We start from the raw sequence: 15,484 nt of genomic DNA, 5'->3' as shown, positions 1-15,484 counted from the left end.
AACATAGATTCCCATGCCACTGAGAACAACAGAAGCGAACAAAGAAGAACATGCAGCAAATAGACACAGAGAACAGACAACCGGGGGAGGGGGGGAGGGGAGAGAAATAAATAACTAATTCTTTAAAAAATAAATAAATAAATAAATAAAAGAAACCTAGATCACACAAAATGTTACATTAAAAAATATAACAGGTTCCCATATACCCCACTCACTCCCCAACCCCCTACTCCTCCCACATCAATGACATCTTTCATCAGTGTGGCACATTCATTGCATTTGGTGAATACATTTTGGAGCACTACTGCACTGCATGGATTATACTTTACATTGTAGTTTACTCTCTCCAACAGTCCATTCAGTGGGTTATGGCAGGATATATAATGTCATGTATCTGTCCCTCAAATATCATTCAGAACAACTCCAAGTCCTGAAAATGTCCCCATATCACACCTCTTCTTCCCTCTCCTTGCCCTCAGCAACTCCTGTGGCCACTGTCTCCACATCAATGATACAATTTCTTCCATTGCTAGAATCACAATAATTCTATAGTAGAATACCAGTAAATCCACTCTAGTTCACATTTTATTCCTCCATCCTGAGGAGCCTGGAATGGTGATGACCACTCCACCTCTAAATCAAGACAGGGCTTAGATCCCACGTGGCTGATGGATGCAATTCTCCTGCTTGCAGTTGTAGGCACTCTCAGTTCCTTGGTGTGGTGGTTGACCATCCTCACCATCATGTAGCTGACCTGGGTAAATCCAACAAACCAGAGAGTAGGTTTTGCAACTCTGCTGAGGCTCAAGGCCCAGCTGGCACATGGACAGTCCAGAGATTCAAGTCTCCGAGCATACATCAACCCCAGAACCAACCACAGGTTCAGTAAAAGTGACAGAAGAGGCATGTGCAGAGAGGTAACATCTGAGTCCAACTCCATTACCTCAGAAACACAAATTTCAAAGTAGGGCCCACTGGCAAGGCACTGAACTCCAGAGCCATCTGTCATGACCGTAGAAACTGTGTGTCTTCATACACCTCAGAAGCACCTCTACCTAGGGTTGTATCCACTTTAGCTATCTCTGGGATCCTGCTAAGATGTGCATAAGCACAACCCCTCTGATGACCTCCTGACTCATTTTGAAGTCTCTTAGCCATATGATCTCATTTGTCTTTAACATTTCCCCCTTTTATTCTAGGTCTTTTCTTAGTTGCATCACCAGCTGGTGATGGTAGTAATCCCTTGATGCCAGAAAGGCTCATCCCTGGGAGTCATGTCCCATGATGTGGGGAAGGTAATGCAGTTACACACTCAGTTTGGCTTAGAGAGTGGCCACATTTGAGCAACATGGAAGCTCTCAGGAGGTAACTCTTAGGCACCCTGCAGCTCTAGGTCTAGTTGACATTTCAGGCACACAGGTTCATAAGCATAGTCTCAGTATCAAGGTCCCATCATTGGACCTCCTTTTTCATTGGTCTTTGCCCTTGCACTTGGGGGATTATTGCTGCTCCATTGGGAAGTGCGACAGAATTCCCCAGAATGGGAACTCAGCACTCCCTCAGTTGTTGTGTGAAATTCTATCCACTCTGTCAATACCCTACAACCTTCTGAACACATCTATATACACTATAGGCATGCTCTGGAGAGCTCCCTCCCATTCATGCATCCCCCACCAATTACACCCCACACCAGTGTTCATCCCCTGTCATAGTTGAGCCCCTCTGTGATACAAAACTTCTTTACAAACGAAGCCTAATATATTGCCAAATTCAATTAACAGGAAAATGAAATAGTAATGATAGGTTTAAAGATTAGAAATAGAATACACAATGATTTAGAAAAGCTAAAATAAAGTAAAAAATAAATTGGGGTGTTAAAAAATGAAAAAATCATAAAAAAATTTTTTGATGTTTTGCCTTTCATCACTGTAATAGATGTTCCCCTGTACATACAGTGGCAAGGCGATCTCTTCCATTTCTTCCTCAGTGTCTACAGCTTTTTTTTTTTATTATATCTTCAAAAAAGTTTTAGGTCACAGTAAAGTGACATATACAATATAAGGGACTCCCATATACCAAACATCAAACCCTTTTCCCCCTTCTCCTTCCCTGGCAATGATCTTTCTACATGTGGATGTTACATTTGCTGCAACTGATGTACAGATATTGAAACATAACTACTAACCATGGTTCCATTATGGTTTACATTATGGCTTACATTTTAGACTGTACACTTGTATAAATTTTTGGTTACATTATGGTTTACAATGTAGTTTACATTTTAGACTATCCACTTTTATAAATTTTTGGCGATATTCAACACGGCTTGTATCCATCATTGCATGGTCATGCAGAACACTTTCCTTGCCCCTCCTCGTTACCCCCTCTTCCATCTATTCTATTCCTCCCTCCCCCTCCCCTTAGGGCCCACAGGGACCACCAGTCTTCACTGCCTGAAGGACAAGATTCATAGATACTTGCAACAACACTGAGGGCTTGACATACTAGTCTGTCCTCCCCCATTGGGAACCACCCATGTTCTCAAGAGACACCCCCCCCCCCCCGTTTGAGAACATCAGGCTTTCCCCGGATGGGGGTACAACACCTTCCTGCTCATTGTATGGGTCTCCGACCACTGATATAACACACTTGACAAGATGAGCGCTCACACGCTCCCTAGAAGCCTGGCCCAGGGGCTCCCTCTGCCAGATGCCCCCCTCAAACACCTTAAAGAAGTAACCCTTCCTTATTATGTTTTCTAAATCTGTCCATTGACAAAGCACCCTTGCCTGAGAATTCCTGTGGCTCAGAAACACCCTCTTGCCAACATGAATCCCCTTTCTTCACCCAGCTCCTCTCCCTGTCTAGGCCCCCAATGCTAGGAGGGGCCATTTCCATTTCTCTCCATTTAGATCCAACTGTGGAAGGATCAAGGAGGCCATAATCCTATCTGCCCCCACCCCTCACCATTTACGAGTCCTTGTAAGACACACACCTGCCAGCTGACAGCTCAGTCTGTAGACTTCAGGGAAAGTGGAGAAATCCGACCTCCCTGCAGCACTTTTCTTCCTTTTGCTGGGCCTTGACAAATAGTGACTTAGCAGTGACGTGGATGGTCAGGGGAGCTCACCTTCCGCAGGTTTCTGGGGCAACCTCCAGACAGCGACGGTTGAGGGCTCAAGAGCTTGTCATCTGTCATATTCACCTTTCTTATTCTGCCCGTGATTCCCTCCCTTGTTAGTGCTAATTGAGTCCTTATCTGCCAGAGGCCCCTTCCATTCTCTGCCTCGCTCCAGCACAACCTCTAGAATACAGCAAAAAATGGATATGTAAGTCAAAACCTTCAATATCGAGCTAACATAAAAAACACACTGGCTTTGGAGTTGAGCATAGATAGAAACAAAAGCCACGTATTTTTCTTAGCTGTAAAATTGGGTAACCTATAGAATTACCCAACTAGAATTGTTGTGATTAATAATGAGATGATATGTAAGTGTTCACTGCAGGGACTAGCATAGAGTATGTGCTCAGTCAATGAATATTAATGGGTAAGTAAATAACATGACATGTAAATAAAAAGCAATATAAATAAGTAAATGCGTGAGGGGATGGTCTAGCATCCAACTTGAAGTCGGTTACCGTTTTCTTTCCTTTGCTTGGGGCGATAATCCTTATAACTAACAGTTACCCAGTAGGCAATTTGCCTGTGGTCACACAGCAGACCTGAACTCAAGTTTCATGCTCTTGCGCTAGCCCAGATGGGCAGCAGAGATGAGCAGCAGAGGGCAGGGGCAGTGGAGCCACACCACCTTGGGCCGTACCCAGTCGAGCCACCTAATGGCGGTGTAACCTTAGGCAAGTCACTTAACCTCTTTGGGCCTCAGTTTCCTCTTCTGTAAAGCAGAGATAGTAATAGTGCCTGACTGAGCCTGACATGATAGGAAAATTAAATAAGACAATGAAGGAAAGAGCTTAGTCCACTGTCTGGAGTATGGCAAAGTGCACCATATAGTCTTGGTGACAGATAAATCCACTATTGCTGCAACTGCCACAGCATCCACTAGTGCTTAACTACCTGCTTAACTTCGGGACCACTTAGCCCTGTACCAGCCTTACTGCTAGGTTGGCTCCACCTGGATAATAAGCCAGAGGCTCTCATGACCCTCTGGGCAGCACACCTGGAATTGTCAGGTACCAATCCAGGAGGGATCTGCTGCACCTCCTCCTCACAACCTGGACCGCCAAAGTCCCAACAGACCTAGAGATGGAGCCCCCTACTAGATGCCCATGCTATTAACTCCTCCAGTTCCTTAAGGTCTCTTCTCAAAAACCATATGTCCAGCAATGGCATCCTGGCCACCCTGTAAAACAAGCCATTTGCCCCTGGGCCAGCACTTCCTACCTCCCTTACTCTGGTTTACTGTTCTGCACAGTACTATCATCATGCACACATTAAATACTAAATTTTAAATTGATCATTATCTTTCCATCCACACTGGAGTTAAACTCCATGAGAACAGGGACTTTACCCGATTTGTTTTTATTTCCTTAGCACCTCGAAGAGTACCGTGCACATAATAGCCGCACAATAGATAACTCTTGAATGAATAAATGTTCTATACAATATGTTTTAACCTATGAACAAAAATCTGGGTTAAGAATCCCCAAAGCCCACAGAACAAGAGACACTCCATGAATCACCCCTTTCTTTCCTCGCTATGAGATAGAAGGGAGAGAGACTATTAACCTGGTCAGCACAGTATTTTTACAGAGAGGACACTGAGTCCTACAGAGAGGAAAATAAACACATCTTAGAATACTAAATTCCTACAGAGTTATATTTACCCATGACTACATTTACCATCTCCTCATACTCCTCTTTCCATGTCGAATTTGCTCTTATTTCCTTGATTTCTTCTCTTCCAATATACATTTCTTATTACTTTAGAAGTGGTATTCGCAACAGGTTTGCTTAATATAAGTCTATTGCGTGTTTCATCACTTTAGCAAGTAAAAGCTCTCTAGCTGGTTTGATGTCCTCTGCCTACCTAGCAGAAATGTTTAAGCTGAAAGTAACATGGTTCAATTTTTCATTGTAGTATAAGCCACATGCAGTGACATCACTGATCAAGTGTATGGGTCAGAATGTTTTGATAAAGATAAGCACTTGTATTAACACACAACTTTCAAGACATTCTTTGACCTCAGAATGGCTCTTCAGGTCCCCAACAAATCCTTGTGCCTCCTCAGAAGCAACTACTGTTCTCCTATCAACATGAATTACTTCTGTTATTCAGTACTTTGCATAAATGGAATCATATGTACTCTGCTTTATCTAGTTTCCCTCGCTCAGCATATTTTTGAGGTTCATCTGTTTTGTTGGACTTACCAATAATTGCTCCATTTTTGCTGAGTAGTATCCCACTATGAATATACCTCAATTTATTTATCCATTCACCTATTGATGGACATTTGGTCTGTTTCCAGGTTTCAGATAATATGAATAAAGCTAATTAGAACATATGCATACAAATCAACTTGTGTAATATACACAAGTATATTTGTACATGGGTATACACAAATCTTTTTGTGGACATACCATATGCTTTTATTTCTCTTGTGTAAATACCTAAAAGTAGAACTGTTGGGTCACAAGGTGTAAGTTTAACTTTATAAGAAATTATCAGCTTTTTTCGATTATTTCATTTTATTTTATTTATTTATTTTTTTTAATTTCTCTCCCCTTCCCCCTCCTCCACCCCAGTAGTCTGTTCTCTGTGTCTATTTGCTGCATATTCTTCTTAGTCCGCTTCTGTTATTGTCAGCGGCTTGGGAATCTGTGTTTCTTTTTGTTGCATCATCTTGTGTCAGCTCTCCATTTGTGCAGCGCCACTCCTGGGCAGGCTGAACTTTCTTTCGCACTGGGCGGCTCTCCTTACAGGGTGCCCTCCTTGCACATGGGGCTCCCCTATGCGGGGGCACCCCTGCATGGCAGGGCACTCCTTGTGCACATCAGCACTGTGCATGGGCCAGCTCTACATGGGTCAAGGAGGCCCGGGGTTTGAACCACGGACCTCCCATGTGGTAGACGGACGCCCTATCCACTGGGCCAAGTCTGCTTCCCTCCATTATTTTATATACCAACAAGCAATATATGAAAGTTCTGGTTGTTCCATTTAATGATTGAGGGCGAGAGCTGGCGGGCCTCGCTGCAGGCAGGACCAACGAGAGTGATACTCACCGAGACGGCTGATGGCGCAGATCTACTTTATTGCCAAAGCGAAACCTATATATAGGGGTTCCTGGGCTGTGATAGGCTTTGGGTTAGAGGTGGAGCTAGCTTGAGAGGGAAGCGGCTAAATCAAATGGGGGCATTTTCACCTCACACCATTTGATTACCGAAGGAGACGGATGGCTATCTCATACATCGGTGTTAGCTACACTTGCCAACCAGATTTTGGCTTGCTCTCCCTCAAATGATGATTAACAATGGGTATTACCAGTCTTTTTAATTTTTGTCATCCTAGTATATATGTGCTGGTTTCTCATTATGGCTTTATTTTGCATTTCTCTGATGACAATTGATGTTGAGCACTTTTTCAGGTGTTTATTGGTCATTTGAAAATATTCCTGTGTGAATCATCTAAGTCCTCCATGCAATTTTCTTGTTTTTTTTCCCTTTATATTATTGAGATAAAGGAATTCTTTATAAATTCTAGAAACAAATTCTTTTATAAATACATGAATTGTGAATCTGTTATACCTGTGAGTTGCCTATTCATTTTATAATGATAGCCGTCTGAAAACAGAAGTTTTAAATTTGATAAGTCTAAGTCATCAATATTTTTCTTTCACTTTTTTGTGGGTTTTTTTTTTTTAGGACTAAATAAAACATTCTTGTCTATTCCAAGGTAATGAAGATGCTCTCCTATATTTTCTCCTAAAAGTTTCGTAGTTGTGGCATTTACATCAAGATCTGTAACCCATTTTGAACAGAGTATTGTGTGCTATATGAGGGAAGGCTGAGTTTCATTTTGTTCCAGGTAAATATCCAGTTGTTGTAGCACCATTTTTTGGAAACACTATTTTAACCCCCTGAATTTTGTTGGTAACTTTGTTGAAAATCAATTAACTACATAAGTCTAGGTCTTATATTTATAAAATCTGGTTATTCCAGGCTTAAAGTAAGACTATAAATCAGTGGATTTAAGTCCTCCAATTTTGATCTTCTTTTTCAAAACTATTTTGCCTATTCTAGATCATTTGCATTTCTACACAAATTTTATAATCAGCTTGTAAATTTCTACCAAAAAAGTCATATAGGATTTTTTTTAATCCATCCCCCCCTTGTGGCTTTTTACTTGCTGTCTGCTTTCTGTGTCCATTCGCTGTGAGTTCTTCTGTGTCTGTATTTTACTTTTATTTATTTATCCCCCCGCCCCCACTTGCAGCTTGCTTGTTATCTGCTCTCTGAGTCCATTCGCTAGGTGCTCTTCTGCATTTTTGCTTGTCTCCCTTTTCATTGCATCATTTTGCTGAGTCGGCTTTCCATGGTGCTTGCGGGCCAGGCGGTCCTTGCGGCCTGGTGGCTCTCTGCAGTGTGTGGGTGAGCCTGCCTTCACAAGGAGGCCCCGGGTCACGAACCCAGGGCCTCCCATATGGTAGACGGGAGCCCAACTGATTGAGCCACAGCCACTTCCCACCACACAGGATTTTGATTGTGATTGCATTGCATCTATACACCAATTTGGGAGAACTGCCATCTTAATAACAGACTTCTGCTCCAAGTATGATTTACTTAGATCTTAAAGTTTTCAGCAGTTTTATAGTTTTCATTGTAGAGCATTTGCATGTCTTCCATTGAATATTTCATATTTTTAAGGATACAGAAAATGGTGTAGATTTTATTCAATTTCATATTCTATTTATTTGTTGCTACTGTATAGAAAGAAATAGATTTTTGCTTATTACTCTTGTGTATTGTGCCTTATATTCATGTATTACTTCTAGTACCTTTTTTATTTCTTTAGAATTGTCAATTTACACAAGAAAGTTGTCTAAATTTTTCTTGTCTTTTCTACATTTATGCTTTATGTTTCTTTTCTATAACTTATTGCACAGGCTAGTACCTTCAGTAAAATGCTGAATAATAGTGATAAAAGTGAACATTCTTATATTTTTCACACTCTTTGGAGAAAGCATGCACTGGTTTACCATGAAATATTTGTTAGATGTAGATTTTCCATACTCAACTTTTATCAGGTTGGGGAAGCTTCCTTGAACTCCTAGTGGGCAAAGAGTTTTTTCATGATTAATATAGAAACTTTTTAATAATTTTTCTTCATCTATTGAAATGATCAGAAAAATTTTGTCCTTTAATCTGTTAATATTACATGAATTCATGTGATTTATCTTTGAAATCTTCTCAAGTCTGAGTTCACAGAATAAATAATATTTGGTCCTGATATATTACCCTTTTTATATATTTCTAGAGTTTATTTGATAATATTTTGCTAAGGGTTTTTGCATCTCTGTTCACAAGGGATATTGGTCTATAATTTCTGTTCTATTGGCATCAGGTTAGTACAAGCTTCATCTATTTTCTAAAAGAGTTTGTGTAAGTTTGGAATTATTTAATCCTGAAATGTTTCATAGAATTCACAAGTAAAGTCATCTGGACCTAGAGTTTTCTTGGTGAGAAGTTTGTTAACTGTGAAATCTACTTATTTAATGACTATTGCACCTTTTTAAAACTTATTTATTTATTTTTATTAGAGAAGGTGTGAGCCATTTCCACACTTTTACAGTAAAACTAATTGAAAATCCTGCATACATTAAGCATTAGTACTCCTTCTCGTTCTTCATCCTACCTCCTAGTAACCTATAGTCTAGGTTTTAACTCCATGCGGTTGTTCTTCATATTTAGTTCATATTAGTGAGGCCACATAACACTTGTCCTTTTGCATCTGGCTTATTTCACTGAACATAATGTCCTCAAGTTTCATCCGTATTATCATATGCGTCCCAATTTCATTTCTTACAGCAGCATAGTTTTCCATCGCATGTATATATCACATTTTGTTTATCCATCCATTGGTTGATGGACACAGGGATTGTTCCCATCTTTTGACAATTGTAAACAATGCCACTATGAAAGCCTCTGTGCCAAGTCTGCTCATGTCCCTGTTTTCAGTTCTTCTGGATGTATTCCTAGTAAAGAGATTGCCATATCAGATGGCAGTTCTATATGCAGCTTCCGGAGGAACTGTCAAACTGTTTTCCACAGAGGCTGAGCCATTCTACATTCTCACCAACAGTGAAGGAGTGTTACTACTTCTCCACATCCTCTCCAGCACTTGTTTTCTGGTTTTTTCAATAACAGCCATTTTATGCAGAATGAGATATCTTACAGTTTGACTTGCATTTTCCTAAAAGCTAGTGATAGTGAACATTTTTTCATGTGTTTTTTTTTCACCATTTGTATTTCTTTTTGGAAGAAATGTCTATTTAAGACTTTTGCCCATTTTTAATTGGATTACTTGCTCTTTTATGGTTGTGTTGTATGATCTTTTTAAACAGCATGGAAAGGTTTCCAAATATTTTCTCTCATTGAGTGGATTACCTTTTCACCTTCTTTACAAAGTCCTTTGAAGCACTAAAGCATTAAGTTTAAGCATTTAAGTTTATCCATTTTTTCCCTTTGGTGTAAGGTTTAAGAAACCCCTACTACCACTAGGTCGTGAAGATGTTTCCCTACATTTTCTTCCAGGAGTTTTATCGTTCTAGTTTTGTATTTAGATCTTTGATCCATTTTGAGTTAATTGTATAAGGTATGAGGTAGAGGCCTTGTATTCTGCCACTCTGCTTAATTTATTAGCTCTAGACTCAAAGCTTGGTTGCAGATTTTTTGGGATTTTCTAGGGATAGGATCATATCATCTGCCAATAATGAAAGTTTGCCTTCTTCCTTTCCAATTTGGACGCCTTTTATTTCTTTTTCTTGCTTGATTGCTCTAGCTGGAATCTCTAGCATGATACTGAACAGCAGTGGTGCAGCGGGCATCCCTGTCCTGTTCCCAGTCTCAACAAAAACCTTTCAGCCTTTCACCACTGAGTACAATGCAGCTGTGGGTTTTTCACATATGCCTATAGGACATTTTTGTGTGTGTGCTAGTTTTAGTAATTTGTGTCTCTCAAGGAATTTATCAATTTCAACTGATTTATCAAGATTATTTGCATACAGTTGTTCATTCTATTTAGGCTAATCCCTTATTTTGCGTTCTGTGTCTAAAATTTCTAGTGATGGCTATATTTTAATTCTAAATATTGGTAATTTGTGTTTTGTCTAATTCTTTCATAGTTATCTAGCTAGAAGCTTATCACTTTTATTGAATTTTTTACTGGACCAAGTTTTGGTTTTGTTGCTATTTTCTGCTGTTTATTAGTTTTTTTTCTTTATAGATCTTCATTCTTATCTTTACTATTTCCTTCTTCCTGAACACTTTGGATTTAAGTTGCTCTTCAAATTCACTGATATTTTCTCTTTGACAATTTTCAAGCTGCTATTTCTCCAATGCAGTGCTTTTTCTTTTAATTTCAGATATTGTATTTTTTCAGATCTATAATTTTATTGGGTTTCTTTTATTTTTTTTACATATTTTCCATTTCTTTGATGAGATTCCCATAAATCATTTACTGTTCTATATTTTCCTTTAAGTCCTTGAATATATTTATAAAAGCTGCTTTAAAGTCCCTGTATGCTCTTTTGAATATCTGTGACTTATCTGAGTTTCTATTTACTTTTTTTTCCTAGTGTTGGGACACATTTTCCTTCTTCACATACATAATAATTTTTGTTGTTTGCTGGATATTATAGTTGCTACACTGCTGAGAGTTTGCATTTTTCATCTTTCTTGAAAGAGTTTCGAGTTTTGCTTGGACAAGTAATTTCATTGTCTAATCAGTTTTGTCCCAGAAAGAATTGTTTTATTCTTTGCTAGAGCTGGTTTTTTAAGCCTTTATAAAGGTGTGGCTTTTGGAGGGTCTCAACTGAATAAATGGTGGGATCTCTACCAGCATTGTGTGACCTACAGAATCTCCACTCATCTCTTAGTCTCCTAGTCATTCTCTGCCAGGCCTCACAGGGCCAGGAAAAGACTCTGGAGTCTGAAGAAAGATCAGTTAGGAGATCTACATCAGACTTCTACACAGATATTGTTTCCCAAGCCCAAAGAGTTCCCTCATCAAAATACATAAGGGGGGGAAGCGGCTGTGACTCAATCAGCTGGGCTCCTGTTCGCATCCCGGGGCCTCCTTGTGAAGGCAGGCTCACCTGCACGCTGTGGAGAGCTGCCCAGCCCACTAGCACCATGGAGCGCTGACTCAGCAAGGTGATGAAAAAAAAAAAAAAAAGGGAGACAAGCAAAAACACAGAAGAGCACGCAGCAATTGGACAGAGAGAGCAGACAGCAAGCAAGCAAGCCGCAAGGGCTGAGGGGAAATAAAATACAGACACAGAAGAATGCACAGTGAATAGACACAGAAACCAGACTTCAAGCAAAAAGCCACAATGGGGAGGATGAAAAAAAAAATACATAAGGGCTACAAGAGAATGCACACAAGCATATACGCTAGTATAATTTTCATTTTTCTTGACTCAAGTAGAGTGCATGTTGTTTGTTGGTAGAGGCCTTCTCCATTGAACACCAAGTCCCTTTTCAGTACATCTCTCTTTACTGGACTTAAAATAAGTGCTCTGCCAAAATTGTTAACCTGGGTTGTAGTATGGCAGAGAAAGCAGAGAAAGCAGCGCTACAGATTTCACATCAGTAATTCCTGATGGGTAACAAAAATAGAGCATACCAAAATCCAAAGAGATACAGAAATGAAGAGAATGGTCAACGTTAATATAGAAAACAAAATAAAGTTGCTGGAAATAATCCTGTAACCTGCTTTATAGTCCACTGAGGTGAAAAGGGCATGGATTTGCTCTCAGATACTGATGGGTTTTAATTTTGGTTCTGCCACTGATTAGCTGAGTGACCTTAATAAACTTAATGGCCATTTCCTAAATTCGTCCTTTCTGTAACATTGGGCCAGTAATTCCCACATATATAATTTTTGTTATGCTTAAATGAGTTATAAATGTAAATGACCTAATACGGTATCTGGAATATAGTAAGAGCTCGGTGCCTGCCAGTTCTTTCCCTTCTTCATATCAGTGAGTAAAGGGGAATCATGTAGGGAAAGATTCGTTTGTTTACTGGGGTCTGGAGGCTGTTTGTGAGTTGCAGGGTTTTCGTTTTTTTCTCTCTGGAAGGACTGACCAGGAGGATCACTCAGGTTTCTCCAAGTACAACCATCCCAGGGGTCTGTGCACATAGGCCAAGTCTGCCTCCAGCCTCCCAGACTCAGCCCTCCCAGCAAATGCAAGTCCTGTGACAGCTAACAAAAAGTCAATAGAACAAAGTTAGGAATGCAAAAGAGCAAAGAAAAACATGAGGCAGGCTTTAAAGCACAGAGAGAAAAGGAAGAGAAAATGCAGCAGAATGAAAAGAAGAGGGAAGAGAAAGAGCACAACTACGGCTGACAGCCAGGGTGCTGCTGGCACTGTCAGCTGAGCTCGTCATAATTCCCAGATGACAGAAGCCAGTAGGGGCTGGGAACTACTTTGCGCAGGGCTCAGATCTTACAAGACAGTATACGACCTAAAGCATCATTACTTGATTTCTCAGCTTCCAAATCACCAACTGAGCTTAGCTTAGACATGGCAATTCATAAAGTTTGTTAAAATTTAATTTTCTTTAAAGAAAAGGAAAGTGCCAATTTTGTACTGGCTTTGGTTCTAAAATACTCAACCCATATTTTTCATTTGGGAGTAGGCAGAGAGAGAAGGGAGTATGATACGTAAGTTTTAGAAAAGAATGATTAATAATAGAGTTGGCCAAACTTTTTGTGGTCCTCTAATAGGCCAGGCACTGTTATAAGCTTTTGTATACTCGCTTTCCATTCTCCTTCACGGTCAAGAGACAGAACCCAGGTGGAAGTACATTTTAGTCCGCTAGGCAGTCAAAAGCAAGTGCCCCAAAATGGGATGGCTTTTACAGTGGGAATTTATTAGCTAACAAGCTTACAGTCCTGAGGCCATGAAAATGCCCAAATCAAAGCATCCTCAGGATACTTTCTCCCTGCAGGCTGGCTGTCAGTGATCCTGGGCTCCTCTGCCACTTGGCAAGGCACATGGTGGCATCTGCTGGTCTCTTCCTTCTCTCTGGTTTCACTGCTTCGGCTTCTTTCTTCCATCTTTCTCTCTCCTTCTCTCCACATTCATGCCTTTTATAAAGGACTCCAGTAAGAGGATTAAAACCTACCCGGGGCCATGAAATAACCTAATCAAAATGTCCACCTACCCACAGGGATGGATTCGCTTTAAGAACATGATTTTCTGGGGTCCACCTGCCTTCAAAAGGTCACATAGGAGGACTTTTTTTAGCTTATCTGGAGAGAGTATGTTAAATTTTAATTGCATGCGTGTCTTCCAAATAGAGCTAGGAAGCAAGGGGCATGATATAGAGCCTTGCTGTGTAAAATGTAGACCAGGGAACTTAACAGAAATGCAGAATCTCAGGTGCCATTCCAGACTGACTGAAATAGAGTCCCAGGTGATTTGTATCTACTCTATAGTTCGAGAAGCCCTGAAAAATTAGAAAATGAGATGATATTAACAATTATTCCCCTGCAATTTTACCAGACCATTTACCCTCAACATTCTGTTTTTATTCTTTAATTATACTGGAAAGTCCTATTAAGGTGCTCATTTTCCCTGTTGGGTAGCTATTGTGTAGGAGGAAGAAGCCTCCGGCGAGAGGCTTAAGTCTGTCACCAGTTTTATGACATGAAGAAAGTTACTTAATTTCTCTAATTTTCCATTTGTGCTTCTACAAAACAAGGACAATACATATAATTAATAATGTCCCAGTGTCAAGAGGGAGACATGAAATAAAGAGTGCGAAACATGCTATATCCCTCCCCCAGAAAACTCAAGTGGTTCCTCATTGCCTACAAATTTAATTCAGTGCCCATTATGTGGTATTCAATGCTGTTCACTCTAGCTGCATCCGACTTCTCCATCTTCATTGCCATTGTATTCTTCCACTCACCCTATACTTCTTTCCCTCGTACTGTTCTTCTGTTAGAAATGGCCTCATCTTTTTCTCTTCCCACCAAAACCCTCTTGATCCAAGAAGACCCAGTTCCAATGTAACTGGTCTGCACAGCCATGACCAATAAAACTAACTGTACACCATTTAACGTTTCTCTGCCCAGACACAGTGATTTTCCCCTTTCTCTGCAGCAGCACTATTTCATTCTTGTTAAGTTAGAGTTGGTTGTGTATGTATCTGAAATCACCTTTGGAATGCAAAAGTACTCAAGAAGAGGGATTGTTGTCATCCCCTCAACCACTAGCACAATACTTTCCACATAATGTGTGATACTTATTTGAGGAAATTAGAAAGAAAATGTCTCAGGATACTGGTACATCGGGAGATAATTTTGCTCTAGAAATTATCTGGCAAAATCCCTTTTGCGACAAGAATAAAATTGTTAATGAAATACGTGCCCATCTAATAATGAGAAGATGGGAGACAGAGATGGTATACATTATTGTATAGAGAGAAATTCAGTCAATTTATAAATCACTTAACACTTACGGAATGTTTACTCTGTGAGCCCTGTCCTCAAGCTGGGTCTCCACGCTGCCCTTTAGTTTGGGTCATTGGCGATGCAAGGCTTCAATCACTTCCCGCTAGACTGAAATTATCCTAATGACAACTTACTTGAGATTAGTTGAAAGTTGATTTCCCAAATAATGAGTGACACAGATTACGCAGATACGACACTTACACACACAGTTGGGGTTTGTTACAGAAAAGGAATTCTGAGTTTAGGATACCCAAATCTTTTACGAATGGTAGCAAACAAGCCTGCCTTATACTCCAGTGGAACACTCACTATCTTACTATCTTTATTTTACTAGATATTAAACATGCCTGACCTTTGCTCCAGAAGGAGACAATACCCCTATCTTCCAAGGCTATTTCTTTACAATCATGAAATTAAAAAGACAGTCCAGAGAACTATCTCCCAACATGCACTGTCACTTGCTGGTTATGAGTAAGAATCAACTCTTCCTTCCTTCCTTCAGAGTGTTATGTATGTATATATGGTAGGTCACAGTCCCGCTCCTCTAACAAAGATAAGATGAAATAATCCACATTAAATATTTAACACACTGACTAGCACATCTGTAGTAGCTAGTTTAAGGCAATAGAATGAGAATGTGTATGGAAATTTAGTCAAACCTGCCCGTAACCCAGAGCCTATCCCGCCCGGTGAACAGGCACACAGCCATGAGGCAGCTCACTGTGATTCCCAGGCTGAGCAAACCAAAGAGGCAGCACAGTGTAGAAGAAAAGCTCTTCTCA

Source organism: Dasypus novemcinctus, chromosome 10 (genome assembly GCF_030445035.2).
Source record: "Dasypus novemcinctus isolate mDasNov1 chromosome 10, mDasNov1.1.hap2, whole genome shotgun sequence".
NCBI lineage: Eukaryota > Metazoa > Chordata > Mammalia > Cingulata > Dasypodidae > Dasypus > Dasypus novemcinctus.
This window is presented reverse-complemented; position numbering follows the sequence as displayed.